Source organism: Pinus tabuliformis, chromosome 9 (assembly GCF_031772625.1).
Source record: "Pinus tabuliformis cultivar Carrire ecotype Pingquan chromosome 9, CPIR1, whole genome shotgun sequence".
Taxonomy (NCBI): Eukaryota; Viridiplantae; Streptophyta; class Pinopsida; order Pinales; family Pinaceae; genus Pinus; species Pinus tabuliformis.
The window spans coordinates 1,431,907,460-1,431,922,592 of record NC_142307.1 but is presented as its reverse complement, the minus strand read 5'-3'; positions in this window follow the sequence as shown (position 1 = coordinate 1,431,922,592).

Sequence of the window (15,133 nt, the reverse complement as noted above, 5' to 3'; positions counted from 1 at the left end):
AGACGATGAATAACTCCGCCAACAGTTCGCTCTTCGCTGCCTGGCAAGGAAAGCTTCTCTCTGTGTTTGTTCGTCTTTTTTGTTCTCTGTGTCTGTTCGTCTTTATGCTGGTCCATATGTTCTCTGTGTCGGAAATATGCAAAGTCAAGGGTCGCAATGTTAGTAATGTTCGTCATACAATCCAATTTTTGTACCTGTTCCACTCTGGATATGTCCAAATATGAGAAAATGCCAATCTCTCTGGAGACGCAGGGCCACGGCCCTGTTGTAAAACTGTTGTAATTTTTGACTTTTTGTAATATAATAGCATATCCTGACTTAGAAAAAAAAAAATAGTGCTACCAAGGAGCTTGTACATAGTTCCAATCTAAAATCCTTGCATCAATACCAGTGCTCCCCGAACCATCTTGCATGTATCTTTCTCTAACACTATTTTTACACCTCCATCATCCATCTTATTTACAGAAATCAGATTTTTAGCCAATGTAGGAATATAAAGAACGCAAGAAAGTGTTATAATCTTTCCACCTTGAAACTTCATCTTGAATTTTCCACGTCCAATGATTTTGGCCTTCCTATCATCCACTAAGAATACATAACCACCATCATATTTCTCATCCTCACAGAACCACTCCCTATGGGTAGTGAAGTGAAAGGATTCACCTAATTCAATCAACCATTCCTCATTATCTACATGTGTACTTGAAGAAGAATCCAAGTACACATCCCCACCTTCATCTGAGGTGGTTTTCCCCTTTGCAGAAGGAGAATCATCATATCCCTTTCCTTTCTCAAGAGTTTTAGATTTACAATCCTTTTTATAGTGCCCTTCTTTTCCACATTTCCAGCATACCTTGACATGTTTTCCTATGGATTTAGATCTCCCTAAAGATTTATATCTCCCACTCAAGGACTTATTTATGTTTTTGTTTTAAGACCATCCTCTTAAAGAAAATGCATCTCCATTCTAGCTCTCCATATTTTTTTGTCTCATCTCCTCCAACAACAAGGATGAGACTATTTCATCAAACTTCAAGGTAGTTGATGAGCACTAGAATGTTGTAACTCCTGGGGCTACCAATTTTACTTTATCAACCCGGGGTTTATACAAAATTAGATTTGATAGTTTTGTCTTTGAGGTTTCTACGAGTTTCATCATTATGTAGATCTTTCGGATACATCGCATTAGGAAACCTAATGCGATGTATCTGAAAGATCTACATAATAGATTTGATAATGCTGTATACACAAGTAGATGCAACGGGTCCACTCTTTTTCGTTGTTGAGTTGGTGATAGACCACTAGGGTTTCTCAAACCAGCCTTCTACTGATTTAGAAGAAGTTTGATTACCAATGGAGAAAGGGGAATTTTACCCTAATTGAGAGGATTGAAATATTGTCTACTGCATTAATGAAACACTGAAATAAATGCTTTAAACACACCACTCATCTCACTATTTTTTAAGATAGCTTGCTTTAGAATAATTCTAAGCTAACATGTTTGTAATCCTAACTATCCTAGGCATGCAATCTGAGATAATCAAACACTTTACTGTTATGCATATGAATGAACACAATAACCTTTTTCCTTTTTGTCCTTTTTATGAAAATATGTTCATGCTAAATCTTCTTGGTTGTATGGAAGGTGGGTTAGGTGTGGAGAGAGATGGATGTGAAGGGTCAAACGACTTGGGAGGTAAGCAAGGGTCTTATCCTAACTTTTTGGGTGCAATTTCCATAAATCGGCCTCAAAACAGGCCACTACAGGTCATCCTACAGGATGTCCTAATGCTACTACAAGATCCCCTGTATTCCTATAGGATCCGACCGAAAGCATAAGGAGTGGTTTGGAAGGTGGTATAAGGCTTAGGGAAGGTGAATGATGGAAGAAATAAGGCAAGGGAGTGGCTAGGACTTCCTCATAACTCAAACCAAAGTTTGTAAGATGGTTTGATTTGCTCAACAAACATGGAAAGTTGTTCTTATGGAATGATAAATCAATTTATGGACTTAGTCACTTTTGGTGATCATGGTTGGATGAGGTGAGGCTGGGGCTGCTGACATGAGATCTTCCTGCACTATTGAAACTCCTACAATACACACATCAATGGAATTTATCGATGAATCATGTCAAACAAGAAATATTTCCACTCAATATAAGAAAATGGAATTCCATTATTTAGTTGCCTAGTTCATGCATGGAAATACTTGCAGAATATGGTGAAACACCATGAGATCTATTGCAAAGCTGGAGATATCAGAAATAACAGCTGAAACCTACTTTTGGAAACTGAAAATATGTTGGCCTAATAAGCAGAAAACCCTAAATTCCATAAGAAATCAGAATTCTGTCTTTTGGGGATGAATAGGAGTTTTTCCTCAAACCATGGTCCCTTAAGGGAGGAGTGAGGTTAGATCCACCTGCTATTAGCCTTTTTGGTATTCCTTTGTCTCTCTAAAGCTACTGCTAAAGCTATGCACCAATGGAAGCAAACTAATCAAATTCACCACTACTTACAATGAAACAATGCCAAAATCAATTCAACAAGTAATCTATGAAATGACTTAAACATACAAGTACAATAAGAGGAACCTCTGCTACTATGGTTGGGCCCTAACCCAAGAGCTTCAACCCTCTGAGTCAACTCAGTGCTAGATCAAGGAAATGCTCATTCTCGTTATCATATCAAAAAATTACATAATAGTGTTTTGCCACAATCCTTTAACTCGAAAATGCTTAGTGATCTTAAATAAAAAAATATGAATCCTAATGAGGCTCTAGGCCTCCTTATTTATACAATTGAAGTCTCCAACAACTTCCTCAAATCTAGGGAGTCTTGGCTCCCAAACTCAAGATAAACAGGTTCTTAACTATCATTGACTGGGCTGCCAATGGTCTCCATGACTCGGCTACTTGACACTCTGAGCTAGTGTGATTTGATTGAGGGAAATTCAAATGAGTGAGGATTTAATGAGGAAGATCCATCTCCTATAATCTCTCCTTCTTGTCTCATTTGAGTTCCTGCACCTTAATTAGCCAAAATTGCCATGATTTGCTCCCAAAAACCTGCAACCAATGCACATTAGACCACTAGACATAACATCTCACTTTTACTCCTCATTAAGAAAAATACAATTAAAACATGTAAGGAATTATGAGAAGAGTTTATTTTAGCAACCTTGGAGGTGTATTAAGGTCCATATAGTTACCTAATGATGAGGCTCATTAGTAGTGGTATTGCTACCTATAGCAACAACCAGACTATCCCACGAATCTAGTAAAGAACACGACAAACTGATGCACTTATCTTGATCTAAAATTTTTATATCAATACATAAAAACTAGCTTGCCATAATATTAAAATTTTTCATATGCTCTGTTACCGATTCTCCATCCTTCATCCTTAGGTTATACAACTTTTTCCACAGGAACAATTTTTTCACTAAAGACTTAAATTGGTACAAAGTCCCTAACTTGTCCCATAAATCCTTCATCGTAGCTTCCCCTGATACATTCAACAATACTGAATACGAGATACACAACCATATTGTGCTCTTTTCCTTCTGTTCCAACTTCACACAATCTTTTGTTGATATTGTCATTGATTTAGTACTCGGATCTACCACAATCCACTGATCTTTATCCACCAATAGATCCTCCATCTTCAGCTTCCACAACTCAAAACTTTGTCCATTGAATTTCTCGATCTCTATCTTTCCACTCTTTTCCATCTTCTTTCACCGTAGTAATTAAACTCATAGATTTTCCACTGTAACAGGGTCTACCACAAGCCTGAGCAAAATCCCTGAGGAACAAAGGCGTCCCCTTTAAGCCAAAACAACTCTTATACCAAATGTAGGTTTTAATCCTGTACAGAAATGACCTACAAAAAAATTCTTAAAACATAAAAATAAATTATTGAAAGAACATAAAATATATATATATATATAGAGAGAGAGAGAGAGAGATACACAGATATTTTCCCCTAGATCCAAAAACTGAGACTACCATATTGATTTTTGATTATTTTCCTTTCAATGTTACAATACATATATATACATGTCTAAGCATTCATAAACCCCAATACTATCATAACAGAGGAATAATAAAAATTTCACGTATTTGTGCACAAAATAGTCAAAAGGAATTCAATTCTAGGAGGACATGAAGCTCAGGAGAGATGCAAAACCCTTGGATTCTTGAGGAATGTGAGTCAAATCAAAAGTGGAAGCTAAGAAATAGTAAGTCCCTGTGTAAAATGTGAATAATTGAGGTCGATATTAGCAAGGACCATGCATATAAGTATGCAATTGCAACGTAATTAATAAGATGAGATTAGAGGTGAAATAGAAGCACAAAGGCGAACCACACTTAGTCTTGAATTCGGATAGAATTTGTTAGTTAATAGTCTCGCAAGACAAGACTGTTAAGTGACGAGGGTTGGGCAAAAGGATTTAGGCCTAAAGAATCAAAGAATCATATAAGAAGAATGAGTGGGCTTACATGTGAGGAGAACATGGAAGAATTTATGTGGGCACGAACCATAAAGTGGAGGTGTCGAATAAGTGGGTCCTACCCAGATATTCCACCCTAACATCATTTTTAAATTCCTTTTCCCCAACGTGCTTAGCCAATAAGAGTGGACAGAAGAATCAAATCACGTAACTCTTTTAAATTAAGTGTCGAGGGAATTTTGTCAAAAGAAAGGAGAGGGAGATAGAGAAATATCCATTACCTAGAGCTATCAAGCCTCAAGGAACCGTCTGAAACCCAAATTGTATGTGACCTAGAAGGAAGGGATCAGGACACATCATCCCAAAAGTGATACCCCAGAATAATTATTTAGAACCCAAGTCTAAGCGAGTGGATAGAGAGGGACTAGTACACGTCATCCCGGCGATAATACTTAAAGGAAGAGCGTTGGAGGCTTGTGTTATAATAAGGTAATGGCCGAGAGGTTGGGAGTACCTGGAGGTTTCACATGGCACACAAAGTTGCAATTTCAAGTTGGAACGAAGTGGGTGGGGCCCACCCGAACGATGCCTAACCTGGAAATGCATGTTGAAGCACCCAAGGCTACACATCAGGCTTTCAATGTCAAGACATGGTGGCATATGAATGAATTTAGTCATGCGATATTAAGGCATATGTTTGTAGGAAGGGGGTTGTGCCCTTTTGGATCCTCCCACTGGTTCTAACATAGTTCACTCACGTAGAGGGACTATCCTAATTGTTTCCTCCCATTGTTACATGCCTGCTATGAATTTTAATAGTGCTTGGAAAATACATGGTCAGTGTAGAGTGCTTGGCTGCATTGCTTGGCTCTAAGGGCTATTTAAGAGGAACTTTAGCTCGACGGTTTTCAAGTGAAGGAAGCGCCTTTTGACCCACAATGGGCACTATGAGGTTTGAAAATTCTAGGATTTCAGTAGCTCAAAATTAGACTTGCATCAGGGTTTTTCATGGATATGCTAGAAACAATAGGTCAGTATTTCACTAGGGAGACCATACCATAGCCAAAAGTGCACACTTTGCAAAGAGGCATAGGAGATCATGCTTTAAAAAAGACTGAATAATAAATATATATACTAAAATTTGAGTGATATTGGCCTAGAGAGTAAACTAGATAATCATAATTAAAAATAGACCTGAGAATAACAAGGCTAAGCATTGGGATCAAAGTCAATAGAAGAAACCTAAATAGTGTCTTCACTGTTGCCAAGGGTTCTACCTACCAGTGGATGAATGCCTAGACATTACTTTATGTGGCCTAAATCTTAATCTATGTCCCTCAAGTGATGGTGAATGTGCTCCAAAGAGTGTAGGATGTCAACCCAATGCTCGAAACATACATTAAAATTTTTCCTAGGAGGAACTTTAAATTCCAATACAAATTAATAGTGTACATATACAACTTAAACCATCCTTGGATATCCCCACCATTTGGCACTTAGTCAGCCAAATCTACTAGAATTTTTGTATATAAAAGTTTCTTCCATTAGGAGGCCCCTTCTTGTTCCATGCAAGTTAGATTCCTTCAGGATGGGTCCTAGGGTGAGGTGTCGAAACCTAGTTGTTGATTCCTTAAGCATGTGATGTGCATGTGTATGTCACTGAGATGCTTGATCCTAATAATAGGCATCCTATTAGCAAAATTGTGCTCACTGATAGGACATTTCAAAGGACTGGACTCAAATACAGAGAGGGACATTTGAAAATTTGAACATGTGAGTGTTGGACTTAGGGGGGATTGTTGCACAAGGAGGGGGGGCGGTGAGGGGGGGGGGGGGGCATTGATAGCATTGAGTCAAATTGAAATATAAGTCGATGATAGGGTAAACCATCAACATGTTGGAAGAATACAATGAGGGTGTGAGAGTGGACATGGGAAATTGGTGGGCCTTCGAAGAAAGCTAGTTACAAGAGGCAACAACCCACTGGATAAGGAGTGGAGTAGGGATACAAAGTTGTAGGTATGGACATAGATGTGAACAAATACTAAATATCAAATAGGACTAGAGACTAAGTCCGATAAGTATATGGTGAGAAAACAAGGAAAGAGATTCAATTCTAGAATTAGAGACAATAATTAATTAAAGAAACAAACAAAAACCATAAACAGTCAAACCAAAATTTGTCACAGGGGTTTTCCTTCCACAGAGGGTGGTGTCCAGTGTACAATTGATGCATACGTGAGTCCTATTTTTCTCACCTGAATGCACATTTGATAGGATATGAAAAGGAAACAATAGCTTCAAACTAATAATCCAAGGAGTTGAATGGAAAGCACCACTACAATTCTATTAAAGGAGGAAATTTTGAATAAGTGTGAAGTCATTGGGAGAATTATAAGTGAGTTTTAGGGCTTGGCCAAAGCTCATAAGATTGGGTCAGACAGATCCCTTAGTATTTAGTTCCCAAATCCAAAGAAAGACTTGCATAATAGAGGAATTATTTTCATGTAGCAGCATATGAGAGAACTCGCATCAGGAGGAGAACTTCATATATGAAATTTTTAACTCTATTCATCACACAAGCAAGGATGTGACCATCCTTCAAAGACAACAAAATTTGTAGTGCATGGTATTGGGGTCAAGGAACTTGTGTACAACTCTCCTTAGGAGAAATTTTATGAGCATGTATGTCATCCATCTTAATGTGGGGGTGTGTCGACACATTTGTGGATCACTTGGCCAGGTCTCATTCTACATTAAAAGCATCCCATCCAAGAAGTATATGTTTATCTTCTTCTTTTTTCCTTCTTTTTTCACAGGTACATCGTTGTATATTCCATATAAGGAACACTCATATATTTTCAATATCGTCAACATTTTTCATGTCATTTTCGGGAATTTAACATGGGTGGGGAGGATTCCATTCCTTCCTTCCAACCATCCGAGATAACCCCAATTGACGAAGTGTATATTTATCTTATTACTATATATTATAAACTTAATATTAAATAATTTGATAATATAATAAACAATTTAAATATTTGGTAGTATTATTTATGACATTGAAACATTTATTCTGATTTTATTTAGTATTTTTAAGAATAATTTCATATCTCTATACTCGACACGTGAACTTGTTTTTTTATCTATGCCATGAACATACAATAAACAATAATTTTTTGCCTAATCAATAAAATCACAAATTTAAAAATAATTAAATAATTCTTTTAATATAAATATGTTTTAATTTTAATTTATTAAGATTTTGGAACTCGAGGGAGATGGAGTGGTTGGTGAATGAAGAGTGCAAAATATCGAAGAAAAATATGCAATTTATTTTTGATCTAGTGATATCACACACCCTTGAATAGACTTCACCCACTGTACAATGGCCCCTAGACCACAAAGAGCCCCTTGAAAAATATTTTTTCATATATCTGATGCTAACACAAGTTCAACTCCCATTACCAAGTGCAGAGAATGATGCTAAGAAGCATGATGATGAGTGCAGGGAGATAGGAGGATTTCGTTGCACTAATGGCAAGGTTGCAGTTTTAAGGATTACCTTGCAGTTAGGATTCAAATTAAGGGCGACTGTGTTAATCATGAAGGTATGTAGATATAGTAATTGTAAGAGTGGAAAGGATGTCAGCAAAGTGTTTGCTAAAATTCTACAAAGAGATACTCTCTCAGGGTAATGTAAAGCACACAAAGTGTTTGATAGAAATAGTCAACGAGTTTTGGATCTAAAAAGAAAGGGGTTAGGGACCTAGTTGTACAAAAATGTCTAATTTTTGCTAATTCCATGTCTCAAGATTCTCTTTGTTTATTGATCATAGAATTAGATGCTAGGGGAGCACTGGTTAACAACATTCAACAATAGATGGGAATCCCTATGGAAAAGATGAAGCTCCTCTTTAGAGTGATCCGAAATTAAAGAGGAATGCAACAAATTATAGTTATAACCATAAATACAGAGATGTAGCAGAAATAACACTTCATTTCATTAATATCAAATACTGAAATATGCTTACAAATAGAATGGAAATAAGAGTAGCTCAAGCAATGGTAGCTTATCTCTAAGAAGAGATGTAGTGGCTACATGCCTCTGAACTATGTGACAATGAGGCTTGGAGGCCTATTTAATATTGAGAAACAATGGAAAACCCTCAACATCCAAAAACCTAACCCTAGAAGATGAAGCGCAAAAACTATGGGCCTTGTTTAGGTAAATTGGTACATCAACTTCCCGGGGTCGTAACTTTGGCATATGATTTTCATTTGACATGCACAATACCTCAATAGAAAGATATATCTTAGGACTACAACTTTTCAGTGGTCAACATTGGTGAAAGACCTATGGTATCCCTAGTTTTCCCAAAAAATGTCGTTTAGGGCCTCAAAACAGCTTCAGAAGTTCAGGACCCGAAAAAGTACCAAAAATAGTAAATTGTGCTACAACTAAGGAAACTAAAAAGATGAAAGAGACTGTGGTGGGGTTCCAAGTGGAATAGGTAGGTGACTAATAGCATGCACCTGGATCATAGAGGGAGGCAACTAAATATGGAAGGAGGTCTCAAATATTATGGAATTAAGGGGGATTCCACTATCTCTATAGTTTCATTCTTGAAAGGTGGTGTCAGGGGCGTTGGGGCATATTTGGCATCAAAACCTTTTTCTTTCAAGGGTTCCCTAAGGCTTGACCCTAGCTCTCAAACATCTAAGGATCTCTAAGGTCAAGCTTTTGTAGTGGAACACTCTGCGGAGACCCTAATATTGAGGTGAATGCTACTACTAACAAGATAAGGAAGAAAAAATATAATTGGTGGGAGATTATTTTTTAGTTCAATGGATTTTGGCCTTTGGCATCGGCCTTCCAGGAGTGGTTTTACTAGAACTGGTCACAAAATATAAATTTTCTTTTTTGCTCAAAAGTATATTTTGTGGTTTTCTTTGAGAATCTCTAAGACTGAAAGAAGGATTTCAACCAAGGACCCTAGTTTTATGGTCATGTTGGTCTATTGATCTAGCCATGGTTTCCAAATATTAACCCTCTCACCATGAAGTCTCTACCAATTCTTTTTTGGGATAGGGTCCCAAACTTGCCTCTTCAATGTATCTATCGAGACAACCCATAAGCTATTGGTGACTTTATAGATCATTTCATCAAAGTAGACAGTGATAGATTGTCAAATGGTTTTGTCTCTTTTGGATGCATGTGTGTGGAATTGGACCTTAGTGAAGGATTACTAGATAAAATCATCCTCAAGTGGGAGGGTAATGAGTATACCCAACCACTGGATTACGAAAACACCGCTTTCAAGTGTAGAGTTTGTCAGCAACCTAGGCACCCTCAAAATGCATGCCCCTCTTCAAAAGGGGTGTTTAGAAACCAAGTGCTAAAGCATGGTGATCATGGATAGTGATCTGAAATGAAGCATATTAGTAATGATATGGTAATTCCCCATTCATAATAAAACCCAAGATGCTTATCATTTTCTTATCCAGTTCTTAAGGATTCGCCATTTTTTTTTAATTAACTAATTCCCATAAGATTTTCTCATGTAAATTTTATAAACAATTTAACATAAAACATATGTTTAACAACAACAAAATAACAACAAAGGACATCAACAAAACACATTACAACAAGCACATGATAAAGGAGTTAACCCCTCCTAGGCTATGTCTCCTTGGTTCAGCTTCCAATGGCTTGGGCCTCTCTATTATGCTCAAAAGTGTAAAAATTTGTGTTTACAATGCTCAAATTCTTTTGAAACATGTCTCAATGAGTTTAGAATACTCAAAAATGGCTATCTAGCCTCTTTTTTTATCCAATTTGGATAAGAACTGAAGAAGTTGTGACTTCTCCTAGTTATTCCACTATTTGTTCCACAAATTACTCCAAAATCAGCAGAAACCCACATTTCCGCTCCAAAATCTACTAACGGAGAGAATATTTCACCATGTCATGGGCCATAACTTATCGGCCATATCACAATCGGTGAAGTTTATTGGGCTGAAGGTCTTGTTAACACGACGGGGATGTTACAATTGCAATATCGGCCTCGATGGTATATTGGCGGAGAACCAGTGACAGTATTAACCAGGACTTGTGTTTACCTGAAATATTCGATTGCGATCCGCAATCCATTGCATCGCAATCGGGTACCTGCCGAGGCCGATTCTGACCTTTTCGTGATATGTGATGTGCGATCGCATCGCAACCCTGAACCTTCTGGGGGGCGATTTGTAACACCTTTTCCACCTGTGACTGATGATTTATGAAATGTGGGGGCCAATGGTAGACTGCTACTTGGCGCCTCCTCATTCGCTAAAGGGATTTTCCATGTCATCCAATCCTACCATGTAGACATGTCAAACTTGAACTTTGACTTGCTCTAACTTTTACATACGAGCTCGAATTTGAGTGTCATTTGCACCGTTGGATTCATAATGACGAGCTCTTCGATCTAAAGTTGAGTTTAACTAGATTCTGACACTTTGATTTTGAGCATAATTTTGAGCACCTGATCACTCCTCCCCACTGGAAGCCTTTTGGACCCCAAAAGAATATATTCAGTTATTGAACAGATGATGGTATTGTTCCCTCACCTTCCCCTCTTCAATCCATTTGGCCTTTTATGGATTTGTACCTTTGAGACACACTTGAAGATAATCAACATTTCCTCTCTTTGATGACCTCGTTCTTCTGCCAAGTATGGTGTCTTACTGAAGCTCATTAAGAAATTCTGGAGAAAAATATTCAATTTATGGAATTTGTACACTTTCTCCTTGATCTTCAATCAAAGGAGGCTCATACAATCTCAAATTTTCAACATTAACAATGAAATAAATTTGCATATATGAAGGCAAATCAAGCTTGAAAGCATTATTACCAATCTTTTCCATAATTTTAAATGGACCATAACATATTGGTTTCAGCTTTTTACCTTCACTTTCAAGCCTTTCCTTGCTAATGTAAAGCCAAACTTCATCACCTACTTGAAACTAATGATCCACACGATGCTTATCATGCCTTGCCTTATACTTGCCTTGACTCTTTTCTAGTTGTTCTTGAACTGTTTGGTGAATCAAATTAATTTTCTCAATGAATTTCTTTGCTCTGTCTATGTTGATATGTCCATCTACAGCTACATCTTTCTCAAAGATGAAATGCAAAGGAGATTTACCCAAATAACCAAGACATGCCTCAAAAAGCGAAGGTATATTTGAAGAGTGTTTTTCTCAGTTGTAAGCAAGCTGAATATAATGCAACTGTTCATGCCACAACTTAGGATGTTTGCTATAATATCCTCTTAGAAAATGAATAACTATCATGTTAAGTACTTCAGTTTGACCATATATTTGTGGATGGAAGGTTGTACTTTTCTTCAACTTGGTGTCCATCAAGTTCCATAAACTTGACCAAAAATTCCCAACAAATCGGGAATCATGATCACTTATAATAGAAGTAGGTAATCCAAAATGAACCCATACATTTTGAAAGAAAAGTTGAGTTGTTTGTTCAGTTATAATTTGTTTTTTACAAGGCATTAATATGCACATCTTGCTGAACATATCCACAACTACATACAAATAATCATGACCTTTTCTTGATAAAGGAATACCTCTTATAAAATCCATAGAAACACTCTCCCATGGACGTGAAGGCACTGGAAGTGGTGTGTACAATCCTAGTTTCCTATTACTAGGATTATTGACTGCACACAATGAACAACCTCTGATAAAATGTGACACACTTTCAAGCATACGAGGCCAATAAAAATACCTCTAAAGATTTTCCATTGTTTTACTTACACCGAAATGTCCAGCAATAAGAGAAGTGTGTGCTTCCCTTGTGACATTTACTCTCTCTCCCAGTGGAACAAAAAGTTTTCCCAAATGATACAACAGATTATCATATACATGGTAGTATAATTCCTCAACTTGGTGGCCTTAACTCAAGTTTGAATATACCTCTTGAAATTCAGCATCATGTGTGTATTGTTCAACATAAATTTCAGGAAAAAACATAATTATTCTTGAGTAAAATGGCCACATTAACATCCGATCTAGAAATCATGTCAACAACTTTGTTATACCTTTCTTGTACCTGATTACCAAGTGGAATTGTTGTAAGAATCCCATCCAATGAAAGTGCCTTGATTGCTCCAATTTTCTTTAAGATTGCATAAATTGCAAATTTTGATGATCGGTGTGAATAATGGTTTCTTTTCCCATCAAGTAATGCTTCCATTTCTTCACACTTTGCACCAATGTGTAAATCTCTTTATCATATGTAGGATAGTTAATAACAACACCATTAAAAATCTCGAAATGAAATAGTAAAAGAACTACACCCATGGCGTTTGTATTTCAAATGGTTGTTTCAAATCTGGAAATGCTAAAACTGGGGCTGAAGTGATATTTCTTTTTTAAGCATCAAATGCTTTTTATTGTTTTCCTCCCCACAGGAAGAAAACCTTCACATTGGTCAAAGCATGTAGTGGAGATGCTATGGAAGAGAAATTGGCAATGAAATTCCTCCAATATTGTGTTGCTCCCAGAAAACTCCTTACTTCTGTGACTGATTTGGGTATTGCCAATTCACAATGACAGAAACTTTAGAGGGGTCAATATTCAACTCACCTCCTCCAACTATGTGTCCCAAATACACTAAGCAAGCTTTCCCGAATTCACATTTAGACATCTTAAAAAATAATTGTTCTTTTTTCAAGACATCCAACACTTTCCTCACATGCTTGACATCCTCATCTCATGATTTGTCGAATATCAAAATATCATCTAAATATACAATTACAAACTCATCAAGAAAGAATCTTAAAACATCATTCATAACTCTCATGAATGTAGTTGGAGTGTTGCAAAGACTGAAAGGCATAACCATCCACTCAAACAATCCATGTTTGGTTTTAAAAGCAGTCTTCCAAATATCCTCCTCAGTTATTCTAACTTGATGATATCCACTTCTCAAGTCTAATTTAGTAAAATATTTTTCATTCTTCAACTGATCTTGCAAATCATCTATTTTGGGCAGTGGGTATCGATTCTTTATGGTAATTTTGTTCAAATCTTGATAATCTACACACATGCGTCGGGTTCCATATTTCATGGGTACCAAAACAATTGGTGAACCACATGGTGAAGTAGAGGGACAAATTACACCTTTATCTAACAATTCCTAGACTTGTTTCTTAATTTCTAAACTTTCCAAAATTGACATTCGATACATATCGATGTTTGGGAGTGGACAATCTTGTTGTAGCTAAATTTCATGCTGAATTCCCCTTTTTGGTGGAAATTCCTTTGGTTCTTGAAACATGTCTCCCTATTGATTGACCACATCAACCAATTCAGCTTTCAACTTCACATCACAGCCTGCAAAGGTTTCATGCTCCGTGTCATTCTTCTGCTTGATCATAAGGAGCATGAGATTCTTGCTAGAATTGACCAATCGCTTCATTTGCCCTATGCTTGCTAAAGACATATTAAGCTTTCTACGATGGGCTCTCACAATATACTCCACTCCATCTTTTAACAGATGATATTTTTTATCAAATCTATGTAAAACGACTTTCCGATCATACAGGCATGGGCTTCCCAACACAAGTCCAGAAATATCTAGTGGCACTACATCTAATTCGACTTCATCAATGAAATTGGAAATAATAGCAGACCTGAAAATGCATTTCCTTGTGACCTGAAGATTTGTGTCCTTAGTTATCCAACCCAAAGGATATGGTTTCCAGATTCAATTTCTTGACCAAATTTGTAGAAATTAAATTTTCCTGGGATCCACTGTCAAATAACTATCAATCTTGGTGTGTTTGGAAATAACTCATATGTGGAATAGCTCAATTATGTTTTCCTCATTTGAAATGTTGTTGGAGTTATTTGTTGTGCTGGTGCTTGCCACATCTTCCTCTTTATTTTCTTTTTCCATGGCTTTTCCTTTAGTGACTCTAGCAGCAATATTTATTTCAATACCTGATCGGAACCCAAGTCTTATTGTACAACAATGTTTGTCTTTTGTTTCCCTTTATTGTTAAATTTCTTTAGCCGTAATTCAGGATGAAGCTTCCAGCAATGTGCTTCATCATGGCCCTCTTTGGAACAATTCTTGCACATGGGTTTCTCCCCTTCTTTCTTAACAGAAGCATTTTTCTTCTACTTTCCTTTAAAATTCTTTCCCTTTTCACCACTCGAGAATGGCTTCTTTGTACCTTCTTCTTGTATATTTTTCCCTCTTGCTTTGAGGTGTGTAGCTTGAACACACACCTCATCAAGATTCGTGGGATTAAACATAAGAATGGTGTGTTGAAGATAGCTATGCAAACCTCCTATGTATTTCAGCAAAGTATCTTGTGACTACAAGTCTACTCCTAGCATAAGATCTCTTCTCGTAAAATCTTGAGTATACCCTTGCTCATTTTGACCTTTTAACTGTCTGAAATTTTTCCAATTTATGATAGCTTTTTTCATATGAGCTAAAGAGTAGAATTGTCTTTTTATAGCAGCAAATGTAATTAGACCAAGTGATAGAGATCTTACCATGTTTTTTTATCTCGTCTTGTGTCATTGCTTCCCACCAAATGAGTGTTGCACCCTCCATTCTCAATGAAGGCAACTGAATTTTGATATCATCCTCTTGAAG